Genomic DNA, 21363 nt, shown 5'->3' on the forward strand with positions numbered 1-21363 from the left:
ATACAGAAATCATAAAAAATAGCCAGTGAGAAATGAAAAATACAGTAACTGAAATGAAGAACACACTAAAAGAAATCATTAGCAGATTAGATGAAGCACAGGATCGAATCAGTGATTTAGAAGACAAGATAGCAGAATTCACCCAACTGGAACAACAAGAAGATGAAAGAAAAAAAAAAGAAAATTGTTTAAGAGAACTCTGGGATAACTTCAAGCACAACAACATTCACATCATTGAAATACCAGAAGAAGAGAGGGAGCACCAGAAGAAGAGAGGGGATTGAGCACCTATTTGAAGAAATAATGACTGAAAACCTCCCTAACATGGTGAAGGAAAATGACATACAAACTCAGGAAGCACAAAGAATCCCAAACAAGATGAATCCAAACAGGCCCACACAAAGACACATCATAGTTAAAATGAAAAAAGTTAAACACAAATCCAAACAGGCCCACACCAAGACATATCATAGTTAAAATGAAAAAGGTTAAAGACAAAGAGAGAATCCTAAAAGCAGCAAGAGAAAGACAGCTAGTTACTTACCAGGGAGCTCCCATAAGACTATCAGCCGACTTTTCTACAGAAACTTAGCAGACCAGAAGGGAGTGGTAGGAAATGTTCAAAGTGATGAAAAACAAAGGCCTACAATCAAGATTGCTCTGCCCAGCAAGGCTAACATTTAAAATTGAAGGAGAGATAAAGAGTTTCGCAGAAAGGAATAAGCTGAAGGAATTCATTACCACCACGCCAACACTGCAGAAAATGTTAAAAAGAACTTCATTAAGCATAACAGAAGAGAAAACAAACGAGTGAAGACCAGAAATACAAGTAATAAAATGGTAATAACTACGTACTTATCAGTAATCACTTTAAATGTAAATGGATTAAATGTTCCAATCAAAACAAATAGGGTGGTTGAATGGATAAGAAAACAAGAACCATGCATATCCCGTTCACAAAAGACTTATCCCTGATCAAAAGACACACAGACTGAAAGTCACCACATTTATTCAACATAGTACTGGAAGTTCTAGCCATAGCAATCGGGCAACAAAAAGAAATAAAAGGCATACAAATTGGAAAGGAGGAAGTAAAATTGTCATTATATGCAGATGACATGATACTATATATGGAGAGAGATAACCCCAAAGATTCAACCAAAAAAACCTACTAGAACTGATAAATGAATTTAGTAAAGTAGCAGGATACAAAATAAATATTCAGAAATCAATTACATTTGTATACACCAAAAACAAATTATCAGAAGAAGAAATTAGAAAACAAAAATCAATCCCATTTACAATTGCACCAAAAACAATAAAATACTTAAGAATAAATTTAAATAACGAAGTAAAACACCTGCACTTACAAAATTATAAGACACTAAAGACAGATTAAAGAAGAAAAAATAAATGGAAACATATACCATGCTCATGGATAGAAAGAACTAATATAGTTAAAATGTCCATACTACCTAAGGTAATATATAAATTCAATGCAATCCCTATCAAATTACCAATGACATTTTTCACAGAACTAGAACAAATAATCTTAAAATTTATATGGAATCATAAAGACTCCGAATAGCCACGGCAATCCTGAGAAACAAGAATAAAGTGGGAGGTATCACACTACATAACATCAAATCTTACTACAAATCTATACTCATCAAAACAGTATGGTATTGGCATAAAAACAGATACTTGGATCAATGGAACAGAATAGAGAGCTCAGAAATAAATCCATGCCTATATGGTTATTTAATCTATGACAATGTAAGCAGGAATTTACATTGGGGTAAAGACGATCTATTCAATAAATGGTGCTGGGAAACCTGGACAGACACACATGTAATGAAGTGAAGCTGGACAACCTCCTTACACCATATACAAGAATAAACTCAAAATGGATTAAAGACTTAAATGCAAGACCCAAAATCATAAAACTCCTAGAAGAAATATAGGAAGTAAATTCGCAGACATTACCCTTAGTAATATTTTTGCTGATATAACCCCTCAGGAAAGGGAAGCAAAAGAAAATATAAACATGGGAAACTACATCAAACTAAAAAGCTTTTTCGCAGCAAAGGAAACCAACAATGAAACAAGAATGCATCCTACCAAGAGGGAGAAGATATTTGCCGATGATACATCTGATAAGGAGTTAATATCCAAAATTTATAAAAAACTCATACGGATCAATTAAGAATTTTAACCGAATCACGTCCTAGAAATGGTGGTGTGAGGTGATCCTCTTGAAATTTCCCCTGGAATTTACAACAAATTAAACAAATATAATTCCACAAAGGACTCCCTGCACATCAGACAGGCAAGACTAAGAGATACGCAACTGAAATCAGTTAAAGATGAGCAAATCTGGCCAGCGAGGGAGGCGTGGGCCACAGAGCACAGATGGAGCTCGGAAATCTGGAGGTACCATAGCCACAGGAGAGGGAAGAATTCAGACTGCTAGTGCTCTGCTTATGGCCCACAGTCCCGCCTGAGGGATCAGCATATAATACGGCTGAACCCAATGCTCACAGCAGAGACCTTAGAGCAAAGACTGAGGCAAAAAGGGTGAAAACAGCGGTTTAATCCATCACTGCCAAGCAGAGGGAAGGCTTAGGCACAGAGTCTAGCCAACTCTTCCCACCCTCCCAGAGCTTGCCCTACACCAGTACTAAAACGGGAAAGAATGATAGAAGTATCAAATCAAAATAACAGAATATTTGCAGTTCTGAGAACTGTCAGAGTTCTCAACTCAACTAGTTTGAGAGACAGCCAGAGACCCTCAACTCAACTAGTTTCGGTGAAGGGGAGGGAGCCTGTGGTGGTGGTCCTGTGCTGGTGGTTGCCGCCATTGCACACAGCCACCTCTCACAACCCACTCTGCCCCACCTCCACTTATCTGGGCAGGTCCCTGCAGGAGTAAACAGAGCCACTGAAACACATACCCTGAATTTGGTGCAGGAAGAGCTTCAGAACTTCAGAAGCTTTCCACATACCCCGATAGAGAAGGTGCCCTGAGACCCAGGCAACCTGCTCAAGAGGAGAAGCCCACAAGGGAACCCCTCATTGTGTGAGAAGCCAGAACAGTACAGAGAAAATAAAACACTATGGCATGAGAGAGAATTAAAGGCTGTAGTTGAAAAGAAACTAAAGCATTCTACCAACACCTACTGGAAAGCAAAAGAAAGACCTCTTCCTACCAACCAGTTGCAGAAACCACTCATGTATTGCCTAGGAAGAGAAACAATAATTCACTAATTGCCATGAATAACCAAGGTAAAAAGACAGCTCAGAAAGAAAATGAAAAGTCTCCGGAAAATAAACTTAAAGACATGGAAATATGTGACTTAAATGACAGAGAATTCAAGATTGCAGTTCTGAAAATACTCAACGAGATGCAAGAAAACACAGACAGGCAGTTTTTTGAACTCAGAAACACAATAAAAAAACTAAATGAACATTTTACCAAAGAGATTGAAATTTTTAAAAGAAACAAACAAAAAATTCTGGAGATTAAGGACTCAATAAAAGAAATAAAGGGTGAGGGGGATCAAATGTATGGTGATGGAAGGGGAGCTGACTCTGGGTGGTGAACACACAGTGTGATTTATGGATGATGTGATACAGAATTGCACACCTGAAATCTATGTAATTTTACTAACAATTGTCACCCCAATAAATTAAAAATAAATAAAAAAAAAGTAATACATAGGTAACAAAAAAAAAAGAATCAGTAACATTGAAGATAGAAATCTGGAAATGACACAGATGGAAGAGAGAGAATTGAGAGTTAAAGAAATGAAAGAACTCTACGAGAAATTTCTGACTCTATCAGAAAGAGCAATATAAGAATAATGGGCATCCCAGCATGAGAAGAAAGAGAAAATGGAACAGACGGTATATTCGAACAAATAGTTGACGAGAACTTCCCAAACTTGTGGAAAAAACTACATCTACAAATCCAAGAAAAAACAGAACACCTAATTACCTCAACCCCAACAGGCCTTCTCCAAAGCACATAGTATTGAAGCTGCCAAAAATTAATGACAAAGAAAGAATCCTCAAGGCAGCCAGGAAAAAGAAGACAGTAACCTACAAAGGAAAGCCCATTAAGTTATCATCAGATTTTTCACCAGAAACTCCATAAGCCAGGAGGGAAGATTCAAATATTCAAACTATTGAAAGAGATAAATTGTGAGCCAGGAATAATATATGCAGCAAAGATATCCTTTAGAAATGAAGGAGGAATAAAGGCCTTTCCAGACATACGGAAGCTGAGGGAATTTTCTAACACACGACCTGCACTATGAGAAATACTGAAAGAGGCTATTCAACCTGAAACAAGAAAGCAAAAGAACACAAAACCATGAGTAGTGTTACAAACAGACAGACAGAAGCAGGAAATGACAACCACTACACCAAATAAGACACTATACACTTAAACATAACATACACAGTAAAGAAGAAAAAAAAAAGAGTACTAAAAGAAAAAGAGGGAAAACACAACTTGCTACTGCAGTGCAGGAATCAACTCATAGCCTAAATATGGCTACTGTGACAACAAAAATATAAAAGGTGGGGAAAGTAACGGACTGAACTGGCATAAGGGACTGCAAAAAGTAAGCATGCTAAAGAAAATGGAATACTCTAAATATAAAACTTTATTTTACATAAACCTAATGGTAACTACTCAAAAAAAATCCAGAACTGAAATATATAGCATAATAAAAAAAGAAACAGAGGGAAAAAAATCATAGAATACCACAACACTGAAATAATAGACACTAACAAAAAGGGAAAGAAACAATGGACAGAAGAAATGCTTTTGCAGACGTCATAAATATGGTGGCGTGAGGTGAGCCTCTGTAAATCTTCCCTAGAATTTACAACAAATTGAACAACTATAACTCCACAAAGAACTCCCTGCACAACAGACAGGCAAGATTAAGAGACACACTACAGAAATAACCTAAAGGTGGGCAAAATGCGCAAGTGGGGGAGGAAAGAAGGGAGAACTGTAGAGATGGAGCCGCGGAGATGAAGGACGTACACCAAGCTAAGTGCTCAAAGATTGCTGCACCCCGAAACTACTCCACCTGCTGGAGAGGGAAGAACTCGGACTGCTAGAGCTCCACTTATGGCCCACAGGGCTGAAGGGACAGCATATCACACGGATGAACCCAATGATCATGGCAGAGACCTTGGAGCAAAGACTGAGGGAAGAAGGCTGAAAAGGGTGGTTTAAGCCCTCACCACTGAGTAGAGAACTGAAGCCTTACGCACTGAGACTAGCCGCCCCCTCATTGCCCTCAGAAACCTCGCTCTGCCCCCACTGACCCAGTGCTAGAAGCCAAACAGTAGCAGTGTCAGATCAAAAGAGCAGAATATTTGCAGTTCTGAGAAAGTGGTCCGCAGACACAGATTCACAGCCCAACTAGTTCCGACAATGGGAAGGGAGCTATGGGAGCCGGATTGGCTGTGGTGGTGGTCACCACCATTGCTCTGGACCACCTCTCACAACCTAGCCCACCCCGTACCCATCTGGGCAGATCTCTGCAGGAGTGAACAGAACTGCTGAAACACACGGGCTCTGAATCCAGTGCAGGAAGAGCTTTGGAATTTCAAAAGCTCTCCACACCACACCACGAATGCGGCACCCTATGAGCCAGGCGAATTGTTAACAGAGGAGAAGCCCGCCTTCCAGGGAATCTCCCCATTGTGTGAGAAACTGGAAAAGTGCAGAGAAAACATAACACTATAGTGTGAGAGAGAAAAAAAATGGCTGCAGTCAGAGAGACAATAAAACATTCTACCAACATATACTGGAAAACAAAAGAAAGACATCTTCCTATCAACCTGTTGCAGAAGCCACTCCTGTAGATGTCTAGGAAGAGAAATAATAAATCATTAATTGCCACGAATAACCAAGGCAAGAAGACTGATCAGAAATAAAGTGAAAAGTCTCCATAAAATGAACTTAAAGATATGGAAATATGTGACTTAAAGGACAGAGAATTCAAGATTGCAGTTCTGAAAAAACTCAACGAGATGCAAAAAACACAGTCAGTATAATGAATTCAGAAACACAATCAAAGAACAACACGAACATTTTACGAAAGAGATTGAAATTTAAAAAAAGAACCAAATAGAATTTCTGCAGATTAAGAACTCAATAGGAGAAATGAAGAATGAGATACCCAGCTTAGGTAGTAGAGTTGACCAGATGGAGGAAAGAATCAGTGATATAGAAGATAGAAACCTGGAAATGACATGGATGGAAGAAGAAAGAGACTTGAGACTTAAAAGAAATGAAAGAACTCTACAAGAACTTTCTGACTCCATCAGAAAGAGCAATATAAGAATAATGGGCATCCCACAAGAAGAAGAAAGAGAGAAGGGAACAGAGTATATTCAAACAAACAGTCGATGAGAGCTTCCCAAACTTGTGGAAAGAACTGGATCCTCGAATCCAAGAAGCAAATAGAACACCTAATTACCTCAATCCCAACAGGCCTTCTCCAAGGCACATTGTACTGAAGCTGTCTAAAATCAACAACAAAGAAAGGATCCTCAAGGCAGCCAGGGAAAAGAAGTCGATAACCCACAAGGGAAAGCCCATTAGAATGTCATCAGATTTTTCAGCAGAAACTCTACAAGCCAGGAGGGAGTGGAACCAAATATTCAAACTATTGAAAGAGAGAGAAATTATGAGCCAAGAATAATGTATCCAGCAAAGATATCCTTTAGATATGAAGGAGGAATAAAGACATTTCCAGACACACAGAAGCTGAGGGAATTTTCTAATACACGACCTGCACTACAAGAAATAATAAAGGAGGCTATTCGACAACCATCACCAGGGACAATTTGTGGCAATCAAAATATAAAAAGGGGGAGAGTAAAGGCCTGAACCGGAATATGGGAATGGAGAAAGTAAGCATGCTGAAGAAAATGGAATACTCTAAATATCAAACTTTCTTTTACATAAACTTAAGGGTAACCACGCAAAAAAAATTCAGAACTGAAATATATACTGTAATAAAAGAAGAAACAGAGGGAAACATCACAGAATACCACCATAGAGAAATAATAGACAACAACAAAAAGGCAAAGAAACAATGGAGACACAGCCTTACCAGAAAACTAAAGATAGAATGACAGGAAATCCTCACATACCAATAATCACCTTAGATGTAAATGGACTGAACTCACCAATAAAAAGGCACAGAGTACCAGACTGGATCAAAAAACTAAACCCAACCATATGCTGTCTCCAAGAGACACATCTCATCTACAAGGACAAGCAGAAACTCAAAGTGAAAGAGTGGAAATTGGCACTCCAAGCAAATGGTACACAGAGAAAATCAAGTGTAGCCATAATGATATCAGATGAAACAGACTTCAGGGTGAAAAAGATAACAAGAGACAAAGAGGGACATTTCATAATGGTAAAGGGGACTATACAACAAGAAGACATAACAGTCATCAATAATTATGCCTCCAATCAGAGAGCGCCGAAATATACCAAGCAACTACTAACAGAACTAAAGGGAGACATTGACCAAAACACAATTATACTAGGGGACCTAAATACATCACTGACAGCTATGGATAGATCATCCAAACAGAAAATAACCAACGAAATAGCACCCCTAAATGACACATTAGATGAAATGGACATGATTCACATATATAGAGCATTTCATCCTAAAATATAAGACTATACATTTTTTTCTAGTGTACATGGAACAATCTCAAGGATAGACCATATACTGAGACATAAAATCAGTGTCAGCATATTTAAGAAGATTGAAATCCTACGAAGCATATTCTCTGATCACAAGGCTTTGATATTGGATATCAACTGCAAAACGAAAGCAGGGAAAAACACAAATACATGGAGATTAAACAACATAGTTTTAAGAATGACCAGGTCAAAGAAGAAATTAGAGGAGAGATCAAAAAACACATGGAAACAAATGACAATGAAAATACATCCTAGCAAAATTTTTGGGATGCAGAGAAAGCAGTTTTTACAGGCAAATTTATATCATTACAGGCCTATCTCAAGAAACAAGAAAAATCCCAAATAAATAACCTCATGTTACACCTTAAAGAACTAGAAAAAGAAGAATAAATGAAACCCAAGGTCAGCAAAAGAAAGGAAATAACAAATATCAGAGCAGAACTAAATGAAATAGAGAACAAAAAGACAATAGAAAAAAGTAATGTGACAAAGAGCTGGTTCTTTAAAATGATTCACAAAATTGACAAACCCTTGGCTAGACTCACTAAGATAAAAAGAGAGAAGACACTAATTAACAAAATCAGAAATGAAAAAGGGGAAGTTACCACGGACGCCACAGAAATACAAAGGATCATCCAAGAATACTATGAAGGACTATATGCCACCAAATTCAATAACGTATAAGAAATGGAAAAGTTCGTAGGAACATACAGCCTTCCTAGGCTGAACCATGAAGAACTGGAAAATCTAAATAGACCGATCACCAGTAACGAAATTGATTCAGTCATCCAAAACCTTCCCAAAAGCAAAACTCTGGGACCAGATGACTTCACTAGTGAATTCTACCAAACCTTCAAAGAGGATCTAATACCAATCCTGCTCAAACTCTTCCAAAAAATTGAAGAAGAGACAGTACTCCCTAACTCATTTTATGAGGCCAACATACCCTGATACCAAAACCTGGTAAGGACAACACAAAAAAAGAAAACTACAGACCAATATCTCTGATGAATACAGATGCAAAAATCCTAAACAAAATTCTAGCAAATTGAATACAACAATGCATTAAAAAGATTATTCATCACGACCAAGTGGGGATCATCCCCAGGGCACAAGGATGGTTCAACATCCGCAAATCCATCAATGTGATACATCACATAAACAAAATAAAGGACAAAAATCATATGATTATTTCAATTGATGCAGAAAAAGCATTTGACAAGACGCAACATCCATTTATGATTAAAACACTTAATAACTTAGGTATAGAAGGAAAATACCTTAACATAATAAAGGCCATATATGACAAGCCCTCAGCTAATCTCATAATTAATGGTGAAAAACTGGAGCCCTTTGCTCTACGTTCAGGAACACGACAGGGCTGTCCCCTATCACCTCTGCTTTTCAACATAGTGTTGGAAGTCCTTGCCAGAGCAATCAGGCAAGAGAAAGAAATAAAAGGCATCCAAATTGGGAATGAAGAAGTTAAATTGTCACTCTTTGCAGATGACATGATGCTATATATAGAAAACCCTACAGACTCCACCAAAAAGCTATTAGAAACAATCAACAAATACAGTAAAGTTGCCGACTACAAAATCAATGTACAAAAGTCCATTGCATTACTATATAGTAGCAATGAAATCTCAGAAAAAGAAATTTAAAAACACATTCCTTTTGCAATTGCAGTAAAAACAATAAAATACCTAGAAATAAACTTAACCAAGGATGTAAAAGACCTATATGCTGAAAACTACAAGACATTTTTAAAAGAAAGTGAAGAAGACACAAAGAAATGGAAAGACATTCCGTGCTCATGGATTGGAAGAATCAACATAGTTAAAATGGCCATATTACCCAAAGCAATATACAGATTTAATGCGATCCCCATCAAAATCCCAATGGCATTTTTTACAGAAATAGAACAAAAATCATCAGATTTATTTGGAACCACAAGTGACCCTGAATAGCCAAAGCAATCTTAAGAAAAAAGAACAATGCAGGCAGTATCACACTCCCTGACTTTAGCTTGTACTACAGGGCAACAATAATCAAAACAACATAGTATTGACAGAAAAACAGACACGTAGATCAATGGAATAGAATTGAGAACTCCGAAATAAAACCACCTAAATATGGACAGATTATTTTTGACAAAGAAGCAAAAAACATACAATGGATAAAAGACAACCTCTTCAATAAATGTTACTGCGAGAATTGGAAAGCCACCTGCAAAGAAATGAAACTGGACTGTTATCTGTCACCATGTACCAAAATTAATTCAAAATGGATCAAAGACTTAAGCATAAGACCTGAAACAATAAACTGCATAGAAGAGAACATAGGTACTAAACTTATGGACCTTGGGTTCAAAGAGCATTTTATGAATTTGACTCCAAAGGCAAGGGAAGTAAAAGCTAAAATAAATGAATGGGACTATAACAAACTTAAAAGCTTCTGCACAGCAAAAGAAACCATTGACAAAATAAAGAGGCAACCAACTGAATGGGAGAAGATTTTTGCAAACGGTGCCTCCAATAAGGGGCTAGTATCCAAAATATACAAGGAACTCATGAAACCCAACAACAAAAAAAACAAACAACCCAATTGAAAAATGGGCAGAGGACCTGAAGAGACATTTCTCCAAAGAGGACATACAAATGGCAAATAGACATATGAAAAAATGCTTGACATCACTAATCATCAGAGAAATGCAAATAAAAACCACAATGAGATTATCACCTCACCTCAGTTAGAATGGCTATCATCAACGAGACAAATAGAAACAAGTGTTGGAGAGGCTGTGGAGAAAAAGGAACCCTCACACACTCTTGGTGGGAATGAAGACTTGGTGCAGCCGCTATGGAAGGCAGTGTGGAGGTTCCTCAAAAAATTACGAATAGAATTACCGTACGACCCAGCAATCCCTCTCCTGGGTATCTACCAAAAAAATCTGAAAACATTTATACATAAAGACATGTGTGCTCCAATGTTCACTGCAGCTTTATTTACGGTGGCCAAGACATGGAAACAACCAAAATGTCCTTCGATAGATGAATGGATAAAGAAGTTGTGGTAATATACTCAATGGAATACTATTCAGCGGTAAGAAAAGATGAAATAGGACCATTTGTGACAACACGGATGGATCTTGAGATTATAATGCTAAGTGAAATAAGTCAGACAGAAAAAGCAGAGAACCATATGATTTCACTGATATGTGGTATATAAACCAAAAACAACAAAAGAACAAGACAAACAAATGAGAAACAAAAACTCATAGACACAGGCAATAGTTTAGTGGTTACCAGAGGGTAAGGGGGGAGAAGGGTGATAGATGAGGGTAAAGGGGATCAAATATATGGTTATGGAAGGAGAACTGACTCTGGGTGGTGAACACACACAATGTGATTTATAGATGATGTAATACATAATTGTACACCTGAAATCTATCTAACTTTACAATTGTTACCCCCAATAAACTTTAATTAAAAATAAGTAAATAAAATAAAATAAAATTTAAAAAATGGGCCAAGGACATGAAAAGACATTTCTCTAAAGAGGACATACAGATGGCCCACAGACATATGAAAAAATGCTTATCCTCATTAATTAGAGAAATACAAATAAAAACCACAATGATATACCACCTCACTGCTATCAGAATGGCAATCATCAACAAATCAACAAACAACAAGTGTTGGCGAGGATGTGGAGAAAAGAAAATCCTCATGTACTCTTGGTTGGATTGCAGATTCATTCCCCCACTATGGAAAACAGTATGGAAGTACCTTAAAAAATTGAGAATTGAAAACCTTATGACCCAGCAATTCCACTCCTGGGTATCTATCCAAAGAAATCTAAAACACTAATTCGAAAAAAATATATGCACCCCTATGTTTATTGCATCGCTATTCACAATAGCCAAGATATGGAAACAACTGAAATGCCCATCAATAGACGACTGGATAAAGAGACTGTAGTACATTTATACAATGGAGTATTACTCCGCGATAAAAAAATACTGAAATATTACTATTTGCAATAACATGGATTGACCTTGAGAATATTATGGTAAGTGAAATAAGTCAGACTGAGAAAGACAAATACCATATGATCTCACTTATATGTGGAATATAAAGAACAATGTAAATGAGCAAACAAAACAGAAATAGACTCAGACAGAGAAAAAAACCTGTTGGATGTTAGATAGGAGGGGTGCGGAGAGGGGGAGAATGTGAAGGGATTAGAAAGTGCAAATTAGTAGACACAATATAGTCATGGGCATATGAAATAAAGTACAGGGAATATAATCAAAAATGTTTTAAAGGTTATGTAAGGTATCAGATGGGCACTGGACGCATTAGGGTGATCACTTCATAGATTGTGTAGATGCCTGACCAATGTGGTGTTGTACACCTGAAGCTGAAGTAGAATAATGTTAAATGTCAACTATAATTTTACATATATATATATATATATATGAGGTGGAGTATAGCATTGGGAAGATAGTCAAGATAGGCATTGTAACAGCTATATAAGATGTCAGAGGGGTAGTAGCTTGGGGGAGGGGGGTTATCACTTTTTGAGGGGTGTAAATGTCTAACTATTACGTTGCTTTGTATACCTGACACTATTACCAAATAATGCTTGGTAATAAAAAAAATTGAAAGAAAACATATCATTGAAACAAGAAGTGTTTCAAAGCCTTAGCTGGAAACCACAAAACTTGGAAAGCTCCTGTGAGTCAAGGGTATCCAAGAAGGAAAAACACAGTAAATCCCTGTCATCCTGCATAATTCTACAGCCCAGGCATTACACTTATGAATGAAACTTTTGCTATTTCTTCATTCCTGGGCATATCACCATTAGCTGCTCTCATTTAGACTATCACCCCTTGTTATCCAGGGCTGTTAACTCCTTAAGAATGCACTCACCAGGACCTATTCACTGGTCTTTAGGTTATTATAATGATTGATAAGGTGATTTTAAGCTACTGGAAGAAGGAAGCCCTGTGGGATTCAAAGTGCTAAAAGAAAGCCAGGGAAAGGTCTTCTGGCAACTTTGGCCAAAACAAATTGCTCTGTACAGTAATAGGAACAGATTCATCACAAGAAAGGACCAGTCCAGTGGGGGTACATTGAACCCTACACACTTCCCAAAATAACAGGACTTAACCTCACAAGCAGATCGTATAGGCTAAGTCTGCAGTAGGTTGAAAGACCTCCAAGAGAACATAAGCTGCTACAAAGTGGACCAAAATAATGCTTGGTACAGGGGACACATTTCGAAGTCTGATCCACACATAATGATCTCTTTACAACTCCTCTCTGATTTACAAATGTGTGCCCCTAGTTTATATTATATGACCCTAGCCTCCTGGCCAGAGATCGCTTATCTAGGGGTAGGCAACTGACTAAAGCCAGGTCCATCAGTGCCCATTCCATTACTTGGTAATTGGAACTAAAACAGCCAGCCAGTACCTTTCTGTGTGACTGAACTGTAGCATATGATACAGCAGATAAAGGAGCTATCTGTTACCCACTCTGTGCTCTAATCTGCTAAGAGAGAAAAAATAAGCAGATATGCAGGGTTAAGCAGATAAGAAACATAGAAAGAAAATCAACTTGGATTCCCAATAACTTCCCATTTTCAAAACCCAGTTCATTCCCAAGATTCAGTCACATTCCTCTTATACTTCAACTAGCTCCAGCTAATGTCTGCCTTTTGCAACCAAATAATAGAAATGAATAAATAAAATGTCTAACGGAGCAGCTGCTGCTCAGTCTGGTGACTGCCATTATGCAATAGTATAGGCCTAGTGATGCAATACATTTCAAGTTTTTCAAGAAAGGTGCAAACCTATATTTTCATGAAATATTCCACCTTTTATACACTGCTCTACTACAATGCCATCAATGACCAGCAAAAGTGCCCCCCGCTCAGGGAGCTATTAGAAAGACAACTTTCCAAGGAACAAAATACAAACCATCTCACATCAGGTGACATTAGCTAGATAATAACATTCTTAGAGAACTAGCTGTTTCCCTGAGACACTATGGAGGGAGAATACTGACCTTGCTGCTCTCTCTAGCAGCTGCTTTGGCCCCACCTATATTATCACCAAAAGCAAAGAGTTCTCTAACCTCCTACCCTCCCTAACCCTACTCCATTCTCCTTTAGCCCATATTATGTTGATGCTCATTAACTGCCTTTGTTTATGTGGTTTTTCCTACTTAGAATATCCTTTCCGCTCCACTCTGGCTATCCAAATCCTACCTATACTTCAAGGTGCAGCTAGGCTTCACAGAGAAAATAACACTTGAATTGGTTATCATGATATGCATAGGAGCTTACCAAACAGAGAAGGATGGGGTAGAAGGAAAGGTGGAGGTGGGGTAATACATATTGTAAGAAGTAGAACATTTCTGGAAGTGCTGATAGCATGAACAAAGACATGGTATTTATGAAAGACCACGGCATGTTCAAGTAGTAGCAGTTAGTTTAATGTAGCTCCTGTGATGAGGAAAAGTCACAGGCAATAAACAGGAAAGGTAGGTTGAGGACAGACTGTGAAGTGTCTTACTAAAATGCAGGATTTTAATCCTAAATTGTAAGTGATGTAGAGTCTTTGAAGGATTCTGATCATAGGACTGGCAAGATAAAAACATGTATTTTAGAAATATCCTAATATGTAGACCAGTTTGGAATCTCTATTAGTCTGCTCAGGCTGCCATAACAAAGTACTAAAAACTGGGTGGCCTAAACAACAGAAATTTGTTATCTCACAAATTTGTCTCACAGATCTGGAGGTTCAAAGTCTAAAATCAAGGGATCAGCAGGGTTGGCTCCTTCTGAGGGCTATAAGGGAAGGATCTGTTCTAGGCCTCTCTCCTTGGTTTGCAGACAGCTGTCTTCTCCCTATGTCTCTTCATATCATTTTTCCCTCTGTGTGAGTCTGTCTTTGTGTCCAAATTTCCCCTTTTTATAAGGATACCAGTCATACTGGATCTTAATCCTGTCCTAACAACTTCATTTAAACTTGATTACCTCCATAAATACTGTGTCTCCACATACAGTCATATTCTGTGGTAGTAGGAATTATGACTCCAACACATTATGAGGGGCATTATTCAACCCATAACAAAGGTCATAGAGATTGGAGGCAGACAAAACAGTAAAGGAGCTATTTTAATAGGGCAGGTCAGACATGACGAAAAATTAAGCAAAGACTACAAGTAGGGATGGAGAGGATACAAAGATTCAAGAAGTAAAATCTGGAATGGAAGAAGGAAGAGTCATAGATGACTCTAGGCTTTATTGTTTGATTGGTTATCTGATTGTTGGTCAGGGATAGAAATGTCAGTGGAGGGTTTGATGATAAATTCAGTTTTAGACATATTAAATGTCATGTGTCAAGTTAAGATGTTCAGTTAACAGATGAATGAATGGGTGGCTCCAGGCTCAGGAAAAACATTCAGCTTGGAGATGCAGATTTGTCATACAGGCATTTAAATGGAAGTTGAAACTCTTAAGTGGATGAGATAGCCCAAATAAGGATTATAGAGTGGCAAGAGAAGAGAATGAAAAGAGCAGTCAGAGAGGTTGGTGGTAATCCAAGATAGAGTACTGTCATGTAAGACAAGGAAGGGAAGGTTTTAAAGAAGGAAGGAATGTACAACAACCTCAAATGCAGTCGTTAAGTATGTTGAAAACCTAAAGAGAGAGTACTGGACATGATATTTAGGAGATCTTTAAGTAACTTTGCAAAACCAGTTTCATTAATGATTTAGATGGAAACTGCAAAAAAAAAAAATGGGGTGGTGATTTGAGTGAGTATTGTTAAAGAAAGATTGATTTAGATCAGGGAACTAATGTGTTTGCATGCTGAACATTAGGCAGTATAGCATATCATTCAAAGTATAGAATTTGCAGACTCGGGTTCAAATCTCAGCTCTTCCACTTACTAGCTGTGCAAACTTGGGCAAGTTTGCTTGACTTTTCTGTGCCCCAATTTAATGTAGAAAATAATAGGATTTACTGCATAGGATTGTTGTGAGCATTATATGAATTTATACTGGTAAAGTATTCAATACAGGGCTTGGCACAGAGTAGGTCTTCAATAAATTTTAGATATATTAGGTAGGGACAGATGGACAGGTGGGAGAACCAAAGAAGAAAAAGAAATTGAAGAGAGGAGAGAAGGAAGCTGATGGAACAACTTCTTAGAAGGTGTGGGAGAGAATGGATCCTCTTCCACTTACTAGCATGTGACCTTGGGTAAGTTGCTTTACTTTTTTGTGCCTCAGTTTTTTTGTCTATAAAATGGTGATGATAATAGTACCTACCTTACAAGGTTATTATAAGGATTAAATGAAACAATACATGAAAACACTTCCCCACTGGGAAGGACTTGGGGAAAAGGATAGTGAATAGCTTAGAAGAAATAATGTGTGCCAGCCAGACTGAAAGTTAATAAAATTTCCGAGTGAATAATTTTCACAATTTCATGACAGAGTAAAACAGTGCTACAAAATCTCATGATGTTTTCTTAAAAAGGTTAAACATTCTTCTAGTGCTAATAAATTTAGTGTGATTTTTTTATTAAAGTATGTTGAAAAGACTTTTTAATTTAAGTAGTTTCAAATGCGTTTGAAACGTTTTTAAAATAATTATGCTATAAAACAATGGTTAATAAGAAATTAAATTATATTAGTTGACATGAATTCAGCAATAAGATAACCAAGTTTTTCTTCAAAGGAATATTGTACCCAAAGCATAAAAATATAAATCATGTTGATTATGTTAAGGTGAACAATTGAAGATTCATCCTCCTTACTAGAGTAGAATTTTAAGTAAAATAATTGTTGATTATTTATTTTCTTTAAAAATGGCTTTATATCTTACTCAGAATAAAAGCCAAAATCTTTACAAGGTAGTATATGATCAGACCCTCTCTGTCTCTCTAACTGCACTGTCCTACCACTCTCAACTTCTCCACTCCAATGATACTGGCCTTCTTGCTATTCCTTGAACACACCAAGCCTTTGTACATTCTATCTCCTCTGTATAGAACATCCTTCCCTCATGTATTCTCATGCCTGGCTCTCTCACGTCATTCAGATATATTCTTAAATATCACCATGTCAGGGAAGTTTTCCTTAACTATATCAAATAGATCTCCTCAATCCCAAGTGCCTTATTTTTTTCTCACACCTTATCATGGCCCAACAAACAGCTTTATTGTTATTGGCTTTTCCCTCCATCAACCCATCCTCATTAGAATATAATCTTCAAAGGAGCAGGGGCTTTGTTTTGTTAATTGCTAAAATGTCCCAGTCTTGTGCAGTGATGGCACAGAGTGGATTCTCAGTGTTTGTTGAATGGATTAATTAATGAATATTATAACACAATGTACTTTTGTGTAGATACCTTTGTATATCACAGCTCCCTACCCTTGAAGGCTGAGCAGCAACTAGGAAGGAACTCAGACCAAAGTAAATGCATGGGCAAGCTGTACTAGTCTAGGCAAGAACAGCCTAGCCCACCAGATATAGGCATTTTAGAAGGGGAAATGGGGGTCAAAACTACTAGTAAAATAGAGAGGAGGGGAGAGAAGGAGGGAGAGGGAGACGGGGGTGAGGAGAGAGAGAGAGAGAGAGAACAAAATGTCCTTTTTGCAATTATCCCCCATGAACCCTTGTTTGCCTGCACGTAAACAGAAATTCTCTGCAATCCCAGGAAGCAGAATGAATGACACCAAACAATTTAAATTGCTCTGGGGAAGCCACTCCAACACCTTGGAGAAGGATTTATATTGCTTGCCTGTGGTACTTGTTAGTGGGTTCACAAACCTTTCATTGTCCTAGGAAGAAAATAACTATATTTCAGCAATGGTATTTTATGACAGCTATGAACTGCCTGTTTCCCGCATCCTGCAACTAGAAACTCTCCCAAAGAAAAATAAACCAACATGAATACAAAGGGACAATCAAATGTTAAAATGGAAGCACAGCAGTCTCTAACATACTCCATGCATACCAAATGCGGAAGGCTGGCTATGGAACCAGCACATAGTTCCTTCCCCACCCTCCATGCAAGCGTGTGGATAGCAGAGTTCAGTGGGTGTGACATGTACAATTGATTTTTGGCTCTGGGACAAGACTGTACTCCCAGTGATGAAAATAACAAGGAGAGTTCCAGTTGAATTAATGTATCCTTTCTTTTTAGGAGCCCATAGGCCAGTGACTTTAGGGAGAAAGAACCCTAAGTGAGGCTTTCTTCTTTATCTGAATCCAGGTGAGGCTTTCTTCTTTATCTGAATCCAGTGGACTCAATGATATGGCCATTAAGAATAAGATCCTTTTACTTGTCTTATTAAGGAGACCACCTCATGGACAGTGTAGATGCCTGACCACTGTGCTGTACACCTGAAGCTGAATAACAATGAATGTCAACTATAATTTTATATATATATATAGTCACAGGATGTGGAGTACAGCATAAGGAACAGAGTCAGTGGAACTGTAACAGCTATATACAATGTCAGAGGGGTAGTAAATTGAGGGAGGGGGGTTATCGCTTTGTGAGAGGTGTAAATGCCTATTACATTGTTTTGTACACCTGAAACTACCATGTTTCCCCAAAAATAAGATCTAGCTGGACAATCAGCTCTAATGCATCTTTTGGAGCAAAAAATAATATAAGACTCGGTCTTAGTTTACTATAATATAAGACTGGGTCTTTATAATATAATGTAATATAATATAATATAATACCAGGTCTTATATTAATTTTTACTCCAAAAGACACATTCAAGCTGATTGTCCGGTTAAGTCTTATTTTCGGGGAAACAGGGTACTTTAAAAAAAAAAAAAAGAGAGAGAGAACCTGACGGGAAAAAAATAAAAATAAAAAAAGAATAAGGTCCTTTTGAGGTTTGGAAGACCAATTGAGGAGAGAGGAAATGAAGGAAGTTACTTCAGCTAAATATTGCCTAGGAACCTAGAACTAACACATGCCCTTGATGCGAATTGGCACTAGGGATGCAATGAAACCCAACACATTAAAGAAGGGAGGGGTTCTGTGACTTGCATTTAATATCAGAGACAGCTGAATTGGTAAACTGCAGAGCACTGGGATCATTCCACTGACCAAACAAAAACTTTCAGAGTGAAATACTAGCCCTAAAATCTCTAACAACACATTTTTATCTCTTTAACCTGTGCGATATCATTAGGCTCCATCCAGTCCTCCCACCCCACTCCCAAGCAGAAACATGAGAGACAAACATGGAAGAGATGTCACTGGTTCATCTGAAGACTTCTAACAAGTCTCCACCACATCAGTTCTTTCATTTAACATCAGAACAGAGATAGTGAAGCCCTCCTCCCCAACACAATATTCCTGACTGGATATGGACATGAGAATGGCAGATGAGCCAAGCTATGCTTGGCTTCCCTATTAAAACATCCTGCCCCTCTCTTTTTGCATGCCATTTTGACTTGAGTTCCTATCTCTTCCTGCTGGATCTCCCAGTCACTTGAGCTTGGGCATGTGGATGACTGGTACTAAAGGAAAGACAATAAACATGAACCACTGGAACTTTCATATGACAGATGCTAGGTAAATGTTGGAAATCAACTTCCACATTCATCTCTATATCCTAGGAAGAAACCCTGGCCACCAATCTGTTAAGAAAGGAGTCAGTGACACCACTCTATGAGGTCTGGACGTATTATAGACACCACTTAGTGGGATCAGACACAGGCAACGGATCTGGCATTCAATAAATATTTGTAGAATGAATTAACTTTTTCAAATCACCTGCACTGCCATGGCATGTCTCAGGAAATAGAAATTTTAGCTGTCAGCTAAAACTGCCAATTGACTGCTGTTAACTAATGTGTAACTTGGCAACATTGCTCAGGGTGCACATCCTGACAATCAACTGGATATTGGAACCAAGTTTGGAGGCTAGTATGAGGGAGAAAAAGCTGTCCTCTCCATACAAATACCCCCAACACTCGTAGTTGCATAGTAAGGCGAGTCACTGCCATCCTTCTCGAAATTGAATTTCCAATACAGATTTCCCTCAGTTGAACTAGTAGTGCACTGTCCCTTTAAGAAGTCAGGCAAGATGGAGCCCTCCCAACTCACAGCTAGAGGCTTTAAGCAACCTGATAAGGATGCTGGAGTGTGACAAAAAGAAAGAACGCCTGGAGGGGGTAAGTCGAGGTTCTAATAACTTGAGGGGAAACCCAGGCTCTGACCATACAAACATCAAACTGAGCTCGCCTATCCCGTGGGTAGCAGCTCCCCTAGGTTCTGAAGCACCACCCCTCCTCCCCTTCCCTCCTTTTCTTACCCCACCCTGCTCCACCCTCTGGATCCTCCATGAAAGAGTCTCCTTCTATAAGGTGGCTCTTCGCTGTCCTGTGATAACCCAGTGAGGGGGGGCAAAAGGAAGGGGAGGGGTGGGTAAGCAAAATGAAAGGGACTTACTTTCGGATTCTGCGCCTCCGAAGGCATCCTCTTCATCCAGCCTGGGGCCAGGGCCAACGGACGGGGCGGGGCTGGGGTTGAGCTGATGGACTCGGGGTCCTCACTCCCTCGTACTACAAACCTAGTTCAGTGGAAGAGTTAGAGGGAATGGGCACCGACTAGGGCCGGTGTCTACTCGATTTTAATTATCTCAAAAGGAGACAGAAGGGTTTGAGAGAGTTGACCGTGGGTAGGAGTGGAGGTGAGCTCTAAAGCCCTTCTTTTCCTCCCTTTCTAGCTAGCTTCCCCCGCCCGGCATTAGCGATATCAGGGGCAATGGTTTTCTTTTTTCTTCCTTTTGGTTTCTCCCAGCTGCCGGTCCCAGACCCCACCCAGCGGCTCCACCCCATCCACTGCTACACATTCTGTCAATCACCAGCCCCTTTAAAGCTGCATCGCACAACTTGGATTTTCGTCTGTCTTTGGCGGGCAGACAGAATCACGGGGCTCCTGGCCTTCCCAAAAATGCTTCCGACCTTTCTGCTGAGTTTGGGAAGCTGAGGTTAGTTGCTAGTGGCGGCTTCCCCTCCCCCTCTGCTCCGAAGCTTTCATAGTTGGCTCCACCCAGACTCCTTCCGGGCGGGCCAGGCCAGGCCATACCCAACCCCATCTCTTTACTTTGTTTCTAGTAAAAGTGGTTCCCTAGGTTGCCAAAGCGCCAAGAAAGTTTCTGCAGCGCCCTCTCTGGCGCCGCCCACTTCCGTATAGTTGATGGACTAAAGTGGCTACGGCAGATCCCTTGTCTCTGGGGCCTTTCCGTTTGGTCTGGCCCAGTATGCTCAGTCTTCTTTGTCTCTCATCTGTGTAAGTCTAGAGATTTCAGACTAGAATTGGGGGAGAGAGGGCAGGGATTCCCAGAAATGTGCTTCATGCCTATAACTCACCCAAAACAACAGTCCCACACCACCACCACTGGACTCCATAACTAGGCAGTTTAAAGTCAGAAAAGGGCCCTGAGGTCCTATACACAATTATTAGTGGAACTCCAGAATGAATCATCAGAAATCATATTTAATGCAATTCTCCATTCCAGTTAATGGCATCACCTGGTTGCACGGCAGCAA

The 21363-nt window shown here is 38.9% G+C and overlaps 1 protein-coding gene across 5 annotated transcripts in view; it reads right to left on the reverse strand.

Moving 5' to 3' along the window:
* Positions 1-20891, reverse strand: part of KLF8 (KLF transcription factor 8) — a 227674-nt gene extending 206783 nt beyond the window's left edge. For 2 of the 5 annotated variants that reach the window (XM_033119554.1, XM_033119526.1), the window contains exon 1: positions 20261-20757. The gene's annotated coding sequence lies outside the window, so the exon portion shown is untranslated. The other 3 variants (XM_033119535.1, XM_033119571.1, XM_033119563.1) reach the window with 3 other exon arrangements.
* Positions 20892-21363: the final 472 nt, after the last annotated feature.

The sequence above is a fragment of the Rhinolophus ferrumequinum genome, chromosome X (genome assembly GCF_004115265.2).
Source record: "Rhinolophus ferrumequinum isolate MPI-CBG mRhiFer1 chromosome X, mRhiFer1_v1.p, whole genome shotgun sequence".
NCBI classification, from domain to species: Eukaryota; Metazoa; Chordata; class Mammalia; order Chiroptera; family Rhinolophidae; genus Rhinolophus; species Rhinolophus ferrumequinum.